This window comes from Mus pahari, chromosome 2 (assembly GCF_900095145.1).
Source record: "Mus pahari chromosome 2, PAHARI_EIJ_v1.1, whole genome shotgun sequence".
Taxonomy (NCBI): domain Eukaryota; kingdom Metazoa; phylum Chordata; class Mammalia; order Rodentia; family Muridae; genus Mus; species Mus pahari.
Window position 1 is genome coordinate 924076 of NC_034591.1, and position 14227 is coordinate 938302.

Here is a 14227-nt window from a genome sequence, read left to right on the forward strand (position 1 = left end):
GAACTCACTTTGTAGACCAGGCTGGCCTCGAACTCAGAAATCCGCCTGCCTCTGCCTCCCAAGTGCTGGGACTAAAGGCGTGCGCCACCACGCCCGGCTCATTTAAAGTTTTTAAACTGTCCCTGAGAATAATTTTCTTCTGGGGAAAAATGGCTTGATCTGTAGGTCTAAAGTCCAAATAATTATAAAGATCCTGAATTTATACCTTTTTTTGAGCTATTGGCAGTCCTTTATCAGCTAAGGCCTGTTGTCAATCTTTATCTTTTACTGCTATTAAGACATTATCTGTGTGTCTTAGGGTTTCTATTCCTGCATAAACATCATGGCAAAGAAGCAGTTGGGGAGGAAATCATTTATTCAGCTTACATTCCCACATTGCTGTTCATCACTGAAGAAGTCAGGACTGGAACTCAAGCAGGTCAGGGAGCAGGAGCTGATGCAGAGGCCATAGATGTTCTTTACTGGCTTGCCTCGACTGGCTTGCTCAGCTGCTCTCTTATAGAACCCAAGACTACCAACCCAGAAATGGCACCACCCACAAGGGGACCTCCCCCCCTTGATCACTAATTAAGAAAATGCCTTACAGCTGGATCTCATGGAGGCGTTTCCCCAACTGAAGCTCCTTTCTCTGTGAAAACTCCATCTGTGTCACTTTGACACAAAACTAGTCAGTACACTGTGTAATGAATGATGTATATCATTGGGCACGACTGTCTTACAGGCTGAATGGCTTGTGCCACAAACTTTTGACTTAAGGTAGTACTATTAGGCATGCCCCGAGGAAGAACTGTCCATTAATATCTTTTCATAGGTTCCTTAAAATTAATAGAAGAACACCGAAAGCAAATCTTTCACAATCCTCAGGGTGTAAATGAATAGTAAAGAAGCAATCTTTCAAATATACCACTATTTTATAATATTCTTTAGGAATAGCCACTGGAAATGGAAGCCCAGATTGTAAAGCTCCCATAGGTTCCATGGTTTCATTAACCTTTCTTAGATCTTGTAACAATTTCCATTTACTAAATTTTTCTTGATAACAAATATTGGTGTATTCCATGGTGACTGAGATTCTCTTAGATGCCCTGCCTCTAGTTGTTCCTGCACTAGCAAAGAGGTGGCTTCTATTTTCTCTTTAGGTAAAGACCACCACACCAGAATATCATTAAGTCATTGAATTTTATCAGCATGGGATGCAGGCAAGATAGTAACCATTACAGAAAATACCCCAAGCCTCTAGTGTTAGAGTGAGGCTTCAAATGTCTTAATGTTTTAATGTCTTGTCCTTCCTTTCCTAGCCCCCGGCCAGGCAAAAATCCTTGTCCTAGCATCTGCTTAGTCACTGCCTCATTAGGACCACACATTATAAGAACAACCTGTGACAAGATCTCTTCCCCAGAGGGTAGTAGGCAAATTTGACATGATGTAAGGCTGAATTTGTCCTGAATTGACCTCTTCATCTCTTCAGGTTAGAAGTTTAGAGCTTTGTTTTGGGTTATTGGCATAACCAATCCCTTGGAGGTGAGTGAACAAATCAGATAAAGGCCAAGTTGAAGACCAATCTTGTCTTCTAAAAATTGTTATATCAGCCCCAGTATCTATTAATCCTTCAAAGCTTTTTCCTTTAATTATTAATTTAAGGTTAGGTTTCTTACTAGTAATAGATTGAATCTAGTATGCATCAGAGGAACCAAAGCCATTCTGTCCTCTCTCACTCTTAACAAATCTGGAAGGTAGCAGATGCAAAGGAACTAAGATAAGTTTAGCAATTCTTTGGTTAGCAGGTACAGCTATAATACCATGAGGGGAAGCAGCCATAATTTTAATTTCTCTCTTATATTCATTATCTATAACACCTGGATAAATCTGCAATCCTTTTATAATAGTACTGCTTCATCCCAGAAGAAATCCCCAAGTTTCTGCAGGTAAAGGTCCAAAAACTCCTGTAGGCAGGGTTTGAATTCCTATTTCTGGGGTTAGTACCACATGGGTGGTGGAACAGAGGTCTAATCCTGCACTTCCTGGGGTTGCCCTGATCAGTTCAAAAATGGATTTCCCTGGACTGGCAGCAGCTTCATGGCCCTATAAGCTGCTTGCTGTGGGCGTCTGAGGGCCTGAGGCTGGCCCCTCTTCTCATTTCCTGGCATAGGATGGCCCTGAATATCTGTCACATTCCCTGGCTCAGTGGTTACCCTTCCTGCCTTGAGGACAAACTTCTGGGGAGTAGCCTGATTGCCTGCTCACAGTGCCTCTGTTCTTCGACAATCATTTTTAAAATGACCCAAACCTCCACGTTTAAAACACACTTTATTCCCTTGTTTCTGTGAAAGCATTGCTTGCACAGTGGTTCCTTGCAAAGCCACAGCTATGGCCAAGCCCTGATTACATGAAGGCCCAATCTCTGCACAAAGATGAATATACTCAGCTAAGTCTGCCTGAATTTTGTATGGTTGAATAGCAGCGCAACTCACTGCATTAGCACTCTCACAAGCCAATTGTATAACAAAAGGATTTCCTGCTTGACAATCTCCAAAAAAAATCCTGAAAAAGTTCATCAGGAGCCTGTCTAAAACTAGCTAAATTTCCACTGAGATCCTCTTTAGTTGAAAACTGATTCCAGGCAGCCATTGCAACCTTCGCAAACACTCCCAACAGGAAACCCAATCTGATTAGCATTGCCTTCATGTTGATCTTCTCCTAAAATAGCATGTCACCACCCCAATCTGGGTTACCTGTCTGAGCATTCATCAAGGCAGTTCTCTTACTAGCTTCATACCATTCAGAACTCCAAAGTAAGAAATCTCCTCCTGACAAAGTAGCCTTACATAGAGTCTTCCAATCTTGGGGGGTTAAATTGGACTCCATCATAGTATCCAATAAAGCTGTGTAAAAAGATCTGTAGGGCCATACTGTGCCACAACTGTTTTTAACTCTTTTATCACCTTGAACTCCCGAGTCTGATATTATCTGACTCTATTGTTCTGCTGGTCAATTATCTGAACGCTAGGGAAAGCCAGCAGATCAGATGTGGCCTGCCTTTCCCATGAGCCTGACTCACAGCTCTTTCTAGTGGTGATTGGTGTATCTCAGAATTGCTACTCTTCCCTGTACTTGATACCTTTTTTTAAACTCCTGTAGCTCATTAGTCAATTTCTGCAGCTTAATTTCAAACTCTAATTTATTTAGTTGCACACCCATCTAGGCAGCATCTCCTGCAGAAGAGGCCATAGGCAAAGCAGAAGGTGCGCAGGGAGGCCAATCTTCATCATAATATTTGGCAGCTCTCTTTTCTGAGTGAGCTTCCTCTTCTGATGTTATCTCATCATTAGAATCTGTATACCTTTCTAATTTAGGGTTGAGAGGGCCTTTTGCTGAGACAGCCCGCTCTGGCAGGCATTCTTCCTGAAATTCTTCAAGCTCTCCCTGGGCACTATCTGACACCTGCTAGGCCTCTTCATCAGTAGCATCTTTTATGGGCACCCAGAGGCAGAGGGTGATACTCTGCCTGAGTGGTTCCCAGAGCTTCTCCATCCCCCCCCCCCAGGTTCTCTTATCTAAAGTTCTTCTTGAAAACATGGGCAGCAAGAATCTATCTGATCTGAAAAGTTTTCTAACAACTGTTTTTCAAACCCTACTCCTCTCACCTGAAGCAGCTCTTGAAGGTTTTGGACAAATGCCTGTTTAGAATTTTCCAGTCCAATTTTCCACTGTTGACCCCTAAGGGGGATGAGTGTTGGGTCGATGCTGCCTCAACTTAGTCTATATTCCTTTTCACCTACAACAACAGTTTCAAAAAGATGAAATTTAAGGCTAGCACTAGCATCAATGCAAGTTGACTTAATTTTAAACCTATGGCAAGAAGAGCCGTAAATAAGCAGTATTGACCTTCATTATCTCATCTCCAATATCTGGGCCTGGTCTGACAAGTGGTAAATCTTTCATCAGCAGACCAATTTCTCATCTAGTTACCTCTGCCTCCAGGGCCTCAGCTTTTCCTTCTCCCTGGAAATGAGATCCTTGGGGGAAATGTATTGGGATCCATTGTTTCAGTAATCAAAAAAGAAAGAGACACAAGTATATATAGAATCTGCTATTTCTGGTCAGGCATTCTCCACTCTTGTTTCAATATCTCAGTCTTGAAATAGTCTGTACCTAAAGCAAATATCATAAAAAGAATGCAAGTAGAAATATTAATTCTGTAGATGGAAGGAGAAAGACCACAGACCCAAATTATGACCAAATCAATTAAAACAAGTAAGTGTGTGTGTGTGTGTGTGTGTGTGTGTGTGTGTGTGTGTGTATGCACGTGCGCATGTGCATGCACATGCTCAGGCACACACTCATAGTCATCTTCCACCATGGCAGGGTTCAAAAGATCAGCACTGGACATGGGCAAGATAAGGTTTTTATAGCTCAGGAGTAGGGGATTTCCAAATAGGGGATTTGGCAGCCAAATAAGTTATGGTCACAGAAGACCATAAGCGTAGCAAGTTGGTCATAGCAACCTCCTAAAACAAAGACATGGTTGCACGTTGGTCAGATCAGCCTCTTGAAACAAAGGCATGATTGCTGCTTCCTGGAACAGGCAGTGTTATGAAATATAATGCAGCACAGGGGTGAGGCGGTACCTTTAGAAGGCCCATGCCAGAGTACACCCCTGAGAAATTGTGTTTTGCAATAGATCTGGTGTAAAATGGGTTTATCGGGGGAGGGGAGAGAAGTGAGGACCTGGGAAACGGATAGAGGAAGACAAATGGACATGTAGACAGACAGATGGGTGGGGCAGAGAACAGAGAGTGGGAATGCCAAGAACACAGAGGAGCATTTTAGCACCTGCACACCTGGAAAACCTGCCTGTGGCAACAGGTGATAGAGGCAGGTAGTGGCGGTAGGTGATGATGTAAGCAATTGCTAGGTCCCAGAAAGCAGGCCAGTGGAATCGCCTATACACCAACAGGCAGTACAGAACCATTTGTAGTTAAGGTGGGACATGAGCCAATCCTTGAGAAACAGATTTAATCATAAATAGAAATGAATGTAGTTTGTTCTTACCATTAAGATGGCTTTCAATCCCAAGATGGGGCATGCTGATTTACCAAGAACCGAAGTGTCTTTGGAGAAATCTTGATCACCTTTGGAGGGGGAGGCATCTTAGTTTTGTTAATAAAAAGAAATTAAGAATAAAATGCAAAGGAGTTCAGTGGTGATTTTGTTAGAGTTTAGAAGAAAAATATAGAGGCCGGCGGCTGGTAAATCTAGGCAGATGCCCAGAGGAGGATGGAGCAGTGAAAGAAAGGAAAACAAACAAACAAAAAACCAACCAAAGAAGCAAACAGGCCATTTGAGTTAAACCAGGTGTGGGAGGTCAGCCATGCAACCTATAAGCAGCCTCGTGGCAGCGAGTTGACCTTAGAGAAAGAATGAGGAAATACCAAGTATTAGGCAAAACATGCTTTAAACAGAGAGTTTATGCTCAGAAAAGCAGGCCGACCTAAGAAGATGCATGGCTTCTGTAAGTTAGTAAGCAATGGGGCATGAGACATCTGGGAAGGGAAGGTACATTAGCTCATTAAAGTGGTACTATTCCTGTCCAGTGCGTTTTAACATAGACCTGCTTATCTGCTTGAGGGCTAGTCCCTGGGCTGGATGATAAAACCTAATCAACTGGCTGAGATTTTGAGTGACGATATGTCTCCATCCAGAAGCCGATTCCACTCCTCACTGTCACATTCCTCCCTCTGAAAAGATAACCCTGCAGTCATTTAAAAGATGAGCTCAAAGTGAAAGCTGCTGTAACCCATTTTCTCTTGGAAATCCAGAGAGGAAGTGTCAGCAGTCTTCACTGGAAGGGATTATTGTTTGGGTTCCCACTGTGACATATAGCTTCCAGGCAGGGGCGCTCATTTAAAAGGAAAAATCAGATTTCCTCTCTGGCTGAGAACTGAGGACGTGGGGAAGACACTGTTGCTGTTTTCAGGGGTCCCTTTCTCTGCTGCCTATCACACTTGCCTCTGAGGTGGTAGGATTACAGGGAGCCATTACCAGGGCCAGCCTTACTACATTTCCATTCTGGTAATTTTGTCTCTTGTCTCTGAAAGCATTCTCTGAAGATGCTGTTGATTAACATTAACTTTTATTTTAAAGAAGATATTCTTTTTAAATTTTTGCCAAAGATAAGGACTTTCCTACCATTTCTTTTCAACATTTAATGGAATAATTAGTTATGGTATTGTTATACAAAATCAGACTGGCATAGCAATTCTGTACTCTCTCAGACAGAATGCTCTGTGTGGTTTCAGCATCCGGCCCACTCTTTGATAGGGAGCGGCCATGAGATTAGTATCCTCCTTGTCTTTCTTCTAAAAGCCTGTTTTGGCAAGATTGTTGTTTAAGCCAATGCTAAAGCATTCCCACTGGTTTTCAGTGATATGCTCCAAAGGTTTTAGGACATGCAAAGTAATAAGTCATGTTTAGACCATTGCAAAATTAGCTAGCCTCTCCCTTTCCCATCCTTGGCAACATCTGTTACTTCCTGGATCTTGGTATCTTTGTATCTGATGACACCTGACATAGTGATCAGAATTGTGAACTCATAGGCTGCCAACTCAGACTACACCTCCACCAGGATACTCAAAAATGTTGACATATCAACAGATGGAAGACCCACAACCTAATTTGAGCATTATCTGTGTTGACTAGATTAGGACCTCTGCTTGGTTTTGTTTGACAGACTTGGGTTATGTAATATGCCCTTTCTCATGACTTAATCTAATTTTAGTCAAATGCACACCCAATCACTCATAGGCATAAGACATTGAACACATTTTCCCTCTACACGTTCACTCGGGAGCTGTGCAAAGTGTATCGAGCTGATCCAGAAGCAGCCCTGTGGATAAACCTGGGGATACAATATCATTAGTCATGAATCAAATCTGAAGCCACAATAAGTCATGATTATGCTTATAGTTGTGGTGTTTAGAATGAGAAATGTCCCCCATAGAAACCGTATTTCACAATTGGTGGCTCTATTAGGGGAAGTTTAGGTGGTGCTAGAGAAAGTAACTAACTCGCTGGGGGCAGGGCTATAAAATCATACAACTTTATCCTACTTCCAGTTTGCTCTCTCTATGTTTCATGCAGAGATGTGAACTCTCAGCTTCCTGGAGCTGCAGTCACCCCATGATGGACTCATCTCTCTGCTAAGAAGCCAGATCTTTTAAGTTCAGAATCCATTTTAGAGAACCTGACCTAAGTTTAAACTTGGGCAAACCAACAGGCATTAGTTTCTAAATTACTCCCAACAAAACCCATGCCTAGCTCCAGTCTCTAGGCTAACCCCTAACAAGACCAGCATCTCAAGGTTATTCCCCCAACAAACCTGTACCCCCAGGTTACAAGCCAGCCCCCTGCCTAATAAACACCAATGCAAAGGGAAACAGAAATTGAATATATGATATGACTCCCAACACCAGCCAATTATGTTTAAAGATCCTGGTAGCTCTCTAATTAGATGCTTAAACACAGCCCTTCCCCACAAACCACCCCCCTCTACTTATAGCTTTCTATAAAGCCTTGCCCTGATAGATATTTGGATATTCAGAGCTCCCCACCACCAAAATGGAATGGGGGGGGGGACCCAAGCTAGCTCAAATAAAAAGGCCCTATTGTGATTGCATCAGATTGACTCCTGTCTGTTTTTTTGGGAGGTGGGGGAGTGATCACTAACATTTTCCTGGCACTACACTGCAACTGTAAGCCAAAGTAAAGTCTTTCTTCCATAAGTCACTTTAGTCTATGATATTTTATCATGACAGAAGTGTTAACTAATACAACAATCATTATAACAGGAAATGCCAGAGTGATCAGCACAGAGATTAAAATTCCCAGTACTGGTAAAACACAGAGAGGTTCACTGTGGGAAACAAGTTAATGGGACTTAAAAAATTAAACAGAGTTGTCACATAATTCAAGTATTCAAGTTTATGGTGTATTTCAAAGAAACTTTATAAGGGTTTTTAAGTAGAAATTTATACACTGATGTTCATAGCCAATGAAAGATAGAAGTAAATCAAGCTATTAGCTGACAAATTAGTACATGTAAGTTATAGCCACATAACTCAGCTTCCAAAAGGATGGAAATACATGATCCGAAATGAATAAACCTTGAAAAATTGATATAGTAATTGTTTTTGTGTCTCTGATTAAAATTAACAGAAACAACGAGGAAATATTTTGGCGCACAGTTTCTACGGATCCTGACTGCCTGGCCCATGTGCTTGGACATAACATGAACATCATATCAGCAGGAGTGTGTATCAAAGGACCTTCTTCATCTCATGGTGGGCAAAAGCAGATAGAGTATGGGAATACAGCAAAGCCAGGGCAAGATTTATCCCCAAGAACCTATCCCCAACGATCTACTTCCACTTGCCTTTCATCAGCTCTCAATAGTGCCAAGAGATTAATCCATCAGGTTAGAGCTCTGAAGGGTTGATCTCTGAGAATTCAGTCATTACCCCAGTGGTGTGCTTAAGCACCTGGGTGAGTAGCCAAATGGCGAGAACAACCACCTCACAGGTATTCACAGAAAGAAGCCACGCGGAGATGGAGACTGGCTCAGAGCTTAAGAGCACTGGCACTCTTTGAGGACCCTGATTTGATTCCCAGCACCCAGGTGACATCCCACAACTGGCTAAAATGCCAACTTCAGGGAACCTTCTTCTGCACCCCTGCCCTCCATAGCACAGGGCATGCAAGTACTACACAGACATGCACCTCATGGGATACTCAAATTCTAACTCGGGCTCCCCGGGAATCTCGGATTATCATCCTGCATGACAAAATAGAAAAGTGCTAAGAATAGGCACATACAGTATTTTAGTTTACTTCATTTGTTTTGGATTGTTTTAACTTTCAAAATGGGTGTGATTTTGAGTTTTCTGGTTATATTACTCCTCTGGGAGAGAGGTCAATATAAAGGGTTTTCTGGTTACTGGCTCAAGGACATGCTGATTTGGGAGAAAGGGTTTGTCTTTGGGTTTTTAGAAAAGGTGACTAGTGTGTATACACTTTCCAGAGTAATATGGATCAGATATGACGAAGGGAGACCCCGAGAGAACTAGATTCCAGAGAATCAAACAAAAAAGTTACCTTGGTGATACTAAAATGTTGTTTTGAGATTTGTATATTACAGGAAATACAGCCTTGGTGAGTCTCCTCGTCAGACATGCTGACTGACCTGCCTGAACTCCTGATCTCTTGGACTTTCAGCCGGAACCAGTCAGGACACAGACATCAGAGACTAATACAGTCATTGGTGTGGCCTTCTTAAGACCAACCAAATTCCCCATTTTCCCTTCCCTCCACCCTCCCTTCAAAAATAGCTCAACACCCATGTTCAGCTTGAAAAAGTTATGAAGAGTTGTCATTCCAGTTCCCTGAGCTTTGGGGCTGGAGGTGGTTATTCTAAGGTTGCCTTTCTAGGGAATTTAGTAATGGTCATAATTGGAATAGGGAGGAAATAGCTGGAATTGATTGTACAGCCATTAGAGAGAGGGCAAGATGTAGCTACTAGTGTCTCGATGCTTATATGGCGAATCTGACAGGATTCGCCACTGGAGGATTTAGATTTAATAAGGCTTACAAGATTAGGACTCTAGTTGTTGTGCCCAGTGATTGAGTTACCATTGTTTCTGAACTAAGTTTGCATGGTGTTTTCCTTCACACAGTGGTTTGACTGGGTTCAAGAGAGAGAGGTATGGCGGCAAAGCGTGGGTTTGCCAGATGTGCACCACAAAGGCCGTGGGGTTTTGAAGCACTGGGCTGGCGTGATAGCGACCTGCCAGTGGGAACTTAACAAGCTGGGTGGAGAGGTTTTGGAGCTCTGAGTCAGAGTCTCCACCAGATAAGAACTGGCCTGCGCGACCGCCAGGGCTGAGAGTAGCTGGGTGTAGTGCAAGAACTTGCCATTGTTTTTAATATTTCCAGCAGCAAGTAGGTAAAAAGAGACAGTCACTCTGAAGGTTGTCCTCTGACCTCTATAGTTGCCCCATAGACTGCACACACATACACACACACACACACAGACACACAGACACACACAGACACACACACACACACACACACACACACACATTAAAAAAAATAACTACTAAGAGAGCAAAGAGAAAGAGAGGTCAGGTTTCAGTTCTGTAAGTGCAAGGGAAGGTTTAACTACTATTTCAGATCCACCAGCTAGAGTTTGATGGCACTTGTATAAAGCTTCAGTGCTGTGATCTTGTCCATTATATCACAGGCATCTATCACATTTAGTGCCTGAAAAAGTTGGTCTCTGAAGGCAGTAGCTGTGAATTGTACATTCTTCTCTTCTTTCCACGTAATGAATGCCTGGTAGATTCTTTCATTTAATGGAGTAGTGCTGTGAAAAATTTAAAAAACAATTATTTTAATTACCAACCAAGAACATTTTATTTTAAGCTACTTAAAGGTTGTCTAAGTTTTCAAATTAATTTACCACATTTATGGGAGGCTTAAGTTAGCTGAAGACAGTGTATATGATCTTTCACCCTGAGCCTGACACACAGAAGCAAACATCACCTCCACACTAACATTCCACTCTGAAGACAGTAATCAACGTGGGCTGCTTACTATAAACCAACACAGTAAAATGCATACTTTATCATCCTCTTGGCAACGTTCTAAGTTCAGTGCGTTATCTTACTACTGACAGAAACTGAAGCCGAGAGGAAGGAAAGGGCAAGCGCAAGGTCAGGAAGCCAGCTAGACTCAAAGCACTGACAGCCCAGGTGCTCATCCCCACAGGCCTGCCTTTCCTGCCTTACATTGATGGTTGCCTAATGAGGGCCACACATGTCATAAGCACAGGCCATCACCCACAGTAGAGTTTATGTTTGTAAATATTTCTAAACGATATAGTATCAAGATCATATCAATGCAGGAATGAGAATACATTTGCTCCCAACGCCATTCATACTTACAGCCTCACAGGGATGCTGTTCTCTGAGCTGGCCATGTTTAGTTTTTGTTGCAAAAATTCAAAATTTGCTTCAGTGATACTGTTGGAAACTATGTTGAATATCTTCCCTAAGATTTTCTCTACATTTGAACATAGAAGAAACATTATTTCCTTTTTTAAAAAAATATACATATACCTTTAATTTCAGCACTTGGGAAGGTAGAGGCAGGTGATCTCAGAGTTCAAGGCTAGCCTAGTCTACAAAGTAAGTTCCAGGACAACAAGGACTACATGGATAGACCCTGCTTCAAAAACTTCTGAGTATGTGGGAGTGTGGGGATGTATGCATGAGTGTAGGTGCCCACAGAGGCCATAGGTATCAGAGTCCCTGGATCTGGAACTTCAGGCAGTTGGGAGCCACCCAGTATGGGTGCTGGGAACTGAACTCAAGATCTCAGCAAGAGCAGTAGATGCTCTTAACCACTGAGCCATATTTCCAGACCCAACAGTGCCTATTTAAAAGAGGAAACTTCTAGATAGTGCGATGTACAGTCACCCTTGTTGACTAGAGTACCATGAGCCTTTTCAAGAATTAGGGAACTCCTGTNCTCCATATCATGTCTAATATGTTCTGGTCTTTTCATTTCAGAAATTGTATATACACTATTAATCCCTCAGACTGATTTCATGCTAATGATAAGAAGAAAATCTAATAGCTTTAAACAGTGCAGAGCAAAGGACTCTATGACCCTTATAAGCTGCAGGATAAATAAGCCTCCCGTGCTCCTTTCCCAGCTCCCCTGAGGATCAAACCTGCAGGATGAAGGCAAGTCAAGCACACAGAAAGGTGGGGAAGTCTAGGTCTTGCCCCTTCCCCGGTCTTGGAGTTACTGACGTTGCCTATTGTATTTTTTATGTAAAAAGCAGATCAACAGGTATCCCGTTTCCCCGAGAACTGGAGAAACAGAAGTTTAGCATGGGGGGTTCAGCCACCTAACTTGACCACCTTTCCCTATACAGGATAGAATTGCTACCTGGACACGTGAAACTCTCCTCCCTTTGATGCAGCACAGTCAGCCTGAGTTAAAGGAGACAGCCGCTGTGACTTAATTGTCCCTCAAGCTCCTTCTCTCAGGGGGGCTCAAGTCTCAGAGAAGCTTCCACATGGCAGCCACATGCATGGGTGTATCACGTGGCTTACAAAGGACAGCACTCGTCAACACAATTCTGTCATTCTTGTGTGTATAGATGTGCTACATAATAGGATGAATGGGGAGCAATTTTAGATATTCCAATCCCCCTGTGACTAAATAATCAGATTTATTAACATAAACAGCTAACCTTCACATAAAGGAAGATGGTAAATCATTTAATTTTACTGCCAGATTAAAGTCTCCAACCAAAGCAAGCTCTTTTACTGTACAGACACCAGACAGCTTCTCATGAAGATAATCCCTCACTCATCACTCATCTCTTCATCCGCTCTTTGGAGATAGCATGTAGTAGTATGCATCTGTTTTCCTTTACAGATTTCCATGCGAGGTCTCAGAAAAGTATTGTCATCAAAATTTATCTCTTTCAAAGACAAAATATTGTAGAAAGCACTGGGCAACCTTGTTGGATTGTTTCCTAGTAAGGCACAATGGTAATGAATACACCCTTCTGCAAAATTAAACTGCAGAAGCTATGCATGAAGAAGTCTACTGTCATGGTAACGTGCCCAAGACACTTACAATGATGACAGTTCCAAATTTCTTACTAATGTCCTTGCCAGGAGGGAAAAGAAGGGTGTTTAAAACCACTGTGGTTCTATGTCTCCTAGGGGTGGCAAAGTGAGGCCGGAAGCTATCCTTTTACAATACAGCAGATGACTTTGCAGAATAGGTATTATTATTTTGTAAATAAACTTTTAAAGAAAGTTAAAGGTTGCTTCATGTTGTAGGGTCACATCAACCATGGGAAGAAAGAAGAGATTTCCCATACATTCTCTGCCTGACACCTGCCTAGGTCTCCTGCTTGTCTTTGCCTTCCCCTGTTGCACTGCATATGTGCCAAGTGATGAGCAAAGAAGGATAGATACCTCATCCCCCAAAGTCTGTCGATTATGTTACCATCCATGCTCAATGTTACACATTCTATTGCTCTAAACAAATGTGCAATGATATGTGTCTGATATTACAGTATCAGGCTGAGCATTTTCACGGCCCAAATTCTGGGCTCTCTCTCTTCCTCTGTCCACACGCACTCAGCTCCCGGAGGCCACTGACTGTCCTATAGGTGGAGTCGGATGCTTATACACACATTGCATTTTCTTCCACCTGTAAAAATACATTGTAGTTTCCTCTGTGTCTTTCTGTGACTTTGCAGTTCATTTCTTTTTGATACTAAATAATATTTCATGCCTTGAATGTTTCAGCTTTTCTACTCATGTATGGAAAGGCATCTTGGTTGCTTCCAAGTAGTGTTAATTATTAGTGATGCTACTACAAATATACACAGCTTTCTGTTTTGACATAAACTTTAAACTCCTTTAAATATCAAGGAATTCAATGGCTGGATCATATACATAAGTATGTTTATGATGGGGTAGATTAGATGCTAAACATTAAAGCAAGTTTCAGAGCCTATAGACTGAAATAGTAGTTTGTCTTCTGAGTACACTTTCCTGTCTGCCAACTGTCCATCAGCAGAACAAACAAGAGACTGTGTGTTCACATGGTGGGCTCTATACAGCCGCATGGATGATCATAGCCAACCATTGGACTGAGTGTGGGGTATCCGGTGGAGGAGTTGGAGAAGGGACTGAAGGAGCTAAGGGGGTTTGCAACTCCATGCGGGGAGCAATAGTGTTAACCAGCCAGACCCCCGGAGCTCCCAGCAACTGGACCACCAACCAAAGAGTACAACAAAGGGACTCATGGCTCTGGCTGCATATGTGGCAGAGGATGGCCTTGTTGGACATCAATGGGAGGAGTGGCGCTTGGGACTGAGGGTGTTCGATGCCCCAGTATAGGGAAATGCCAAGGAAGGAAGACAGGAATGGGTGGGTAGGTGGGGGAACATCCTCATAGAGGCAGGGGAAGGGAGATGGGATAGGGGGTTTCTGAAGGGGAGACATAGAAAGGGAAAAACAATAGAAATGTAAATAAAGAAAATATCCGGCATCTGGACCCGATCGTCCTGCGCCTCTCCTGCCCAGGCGGGGTGTTCGCCTGGCGGCTGTCCGCAGGCTGATCCAGCACCCAACACCTT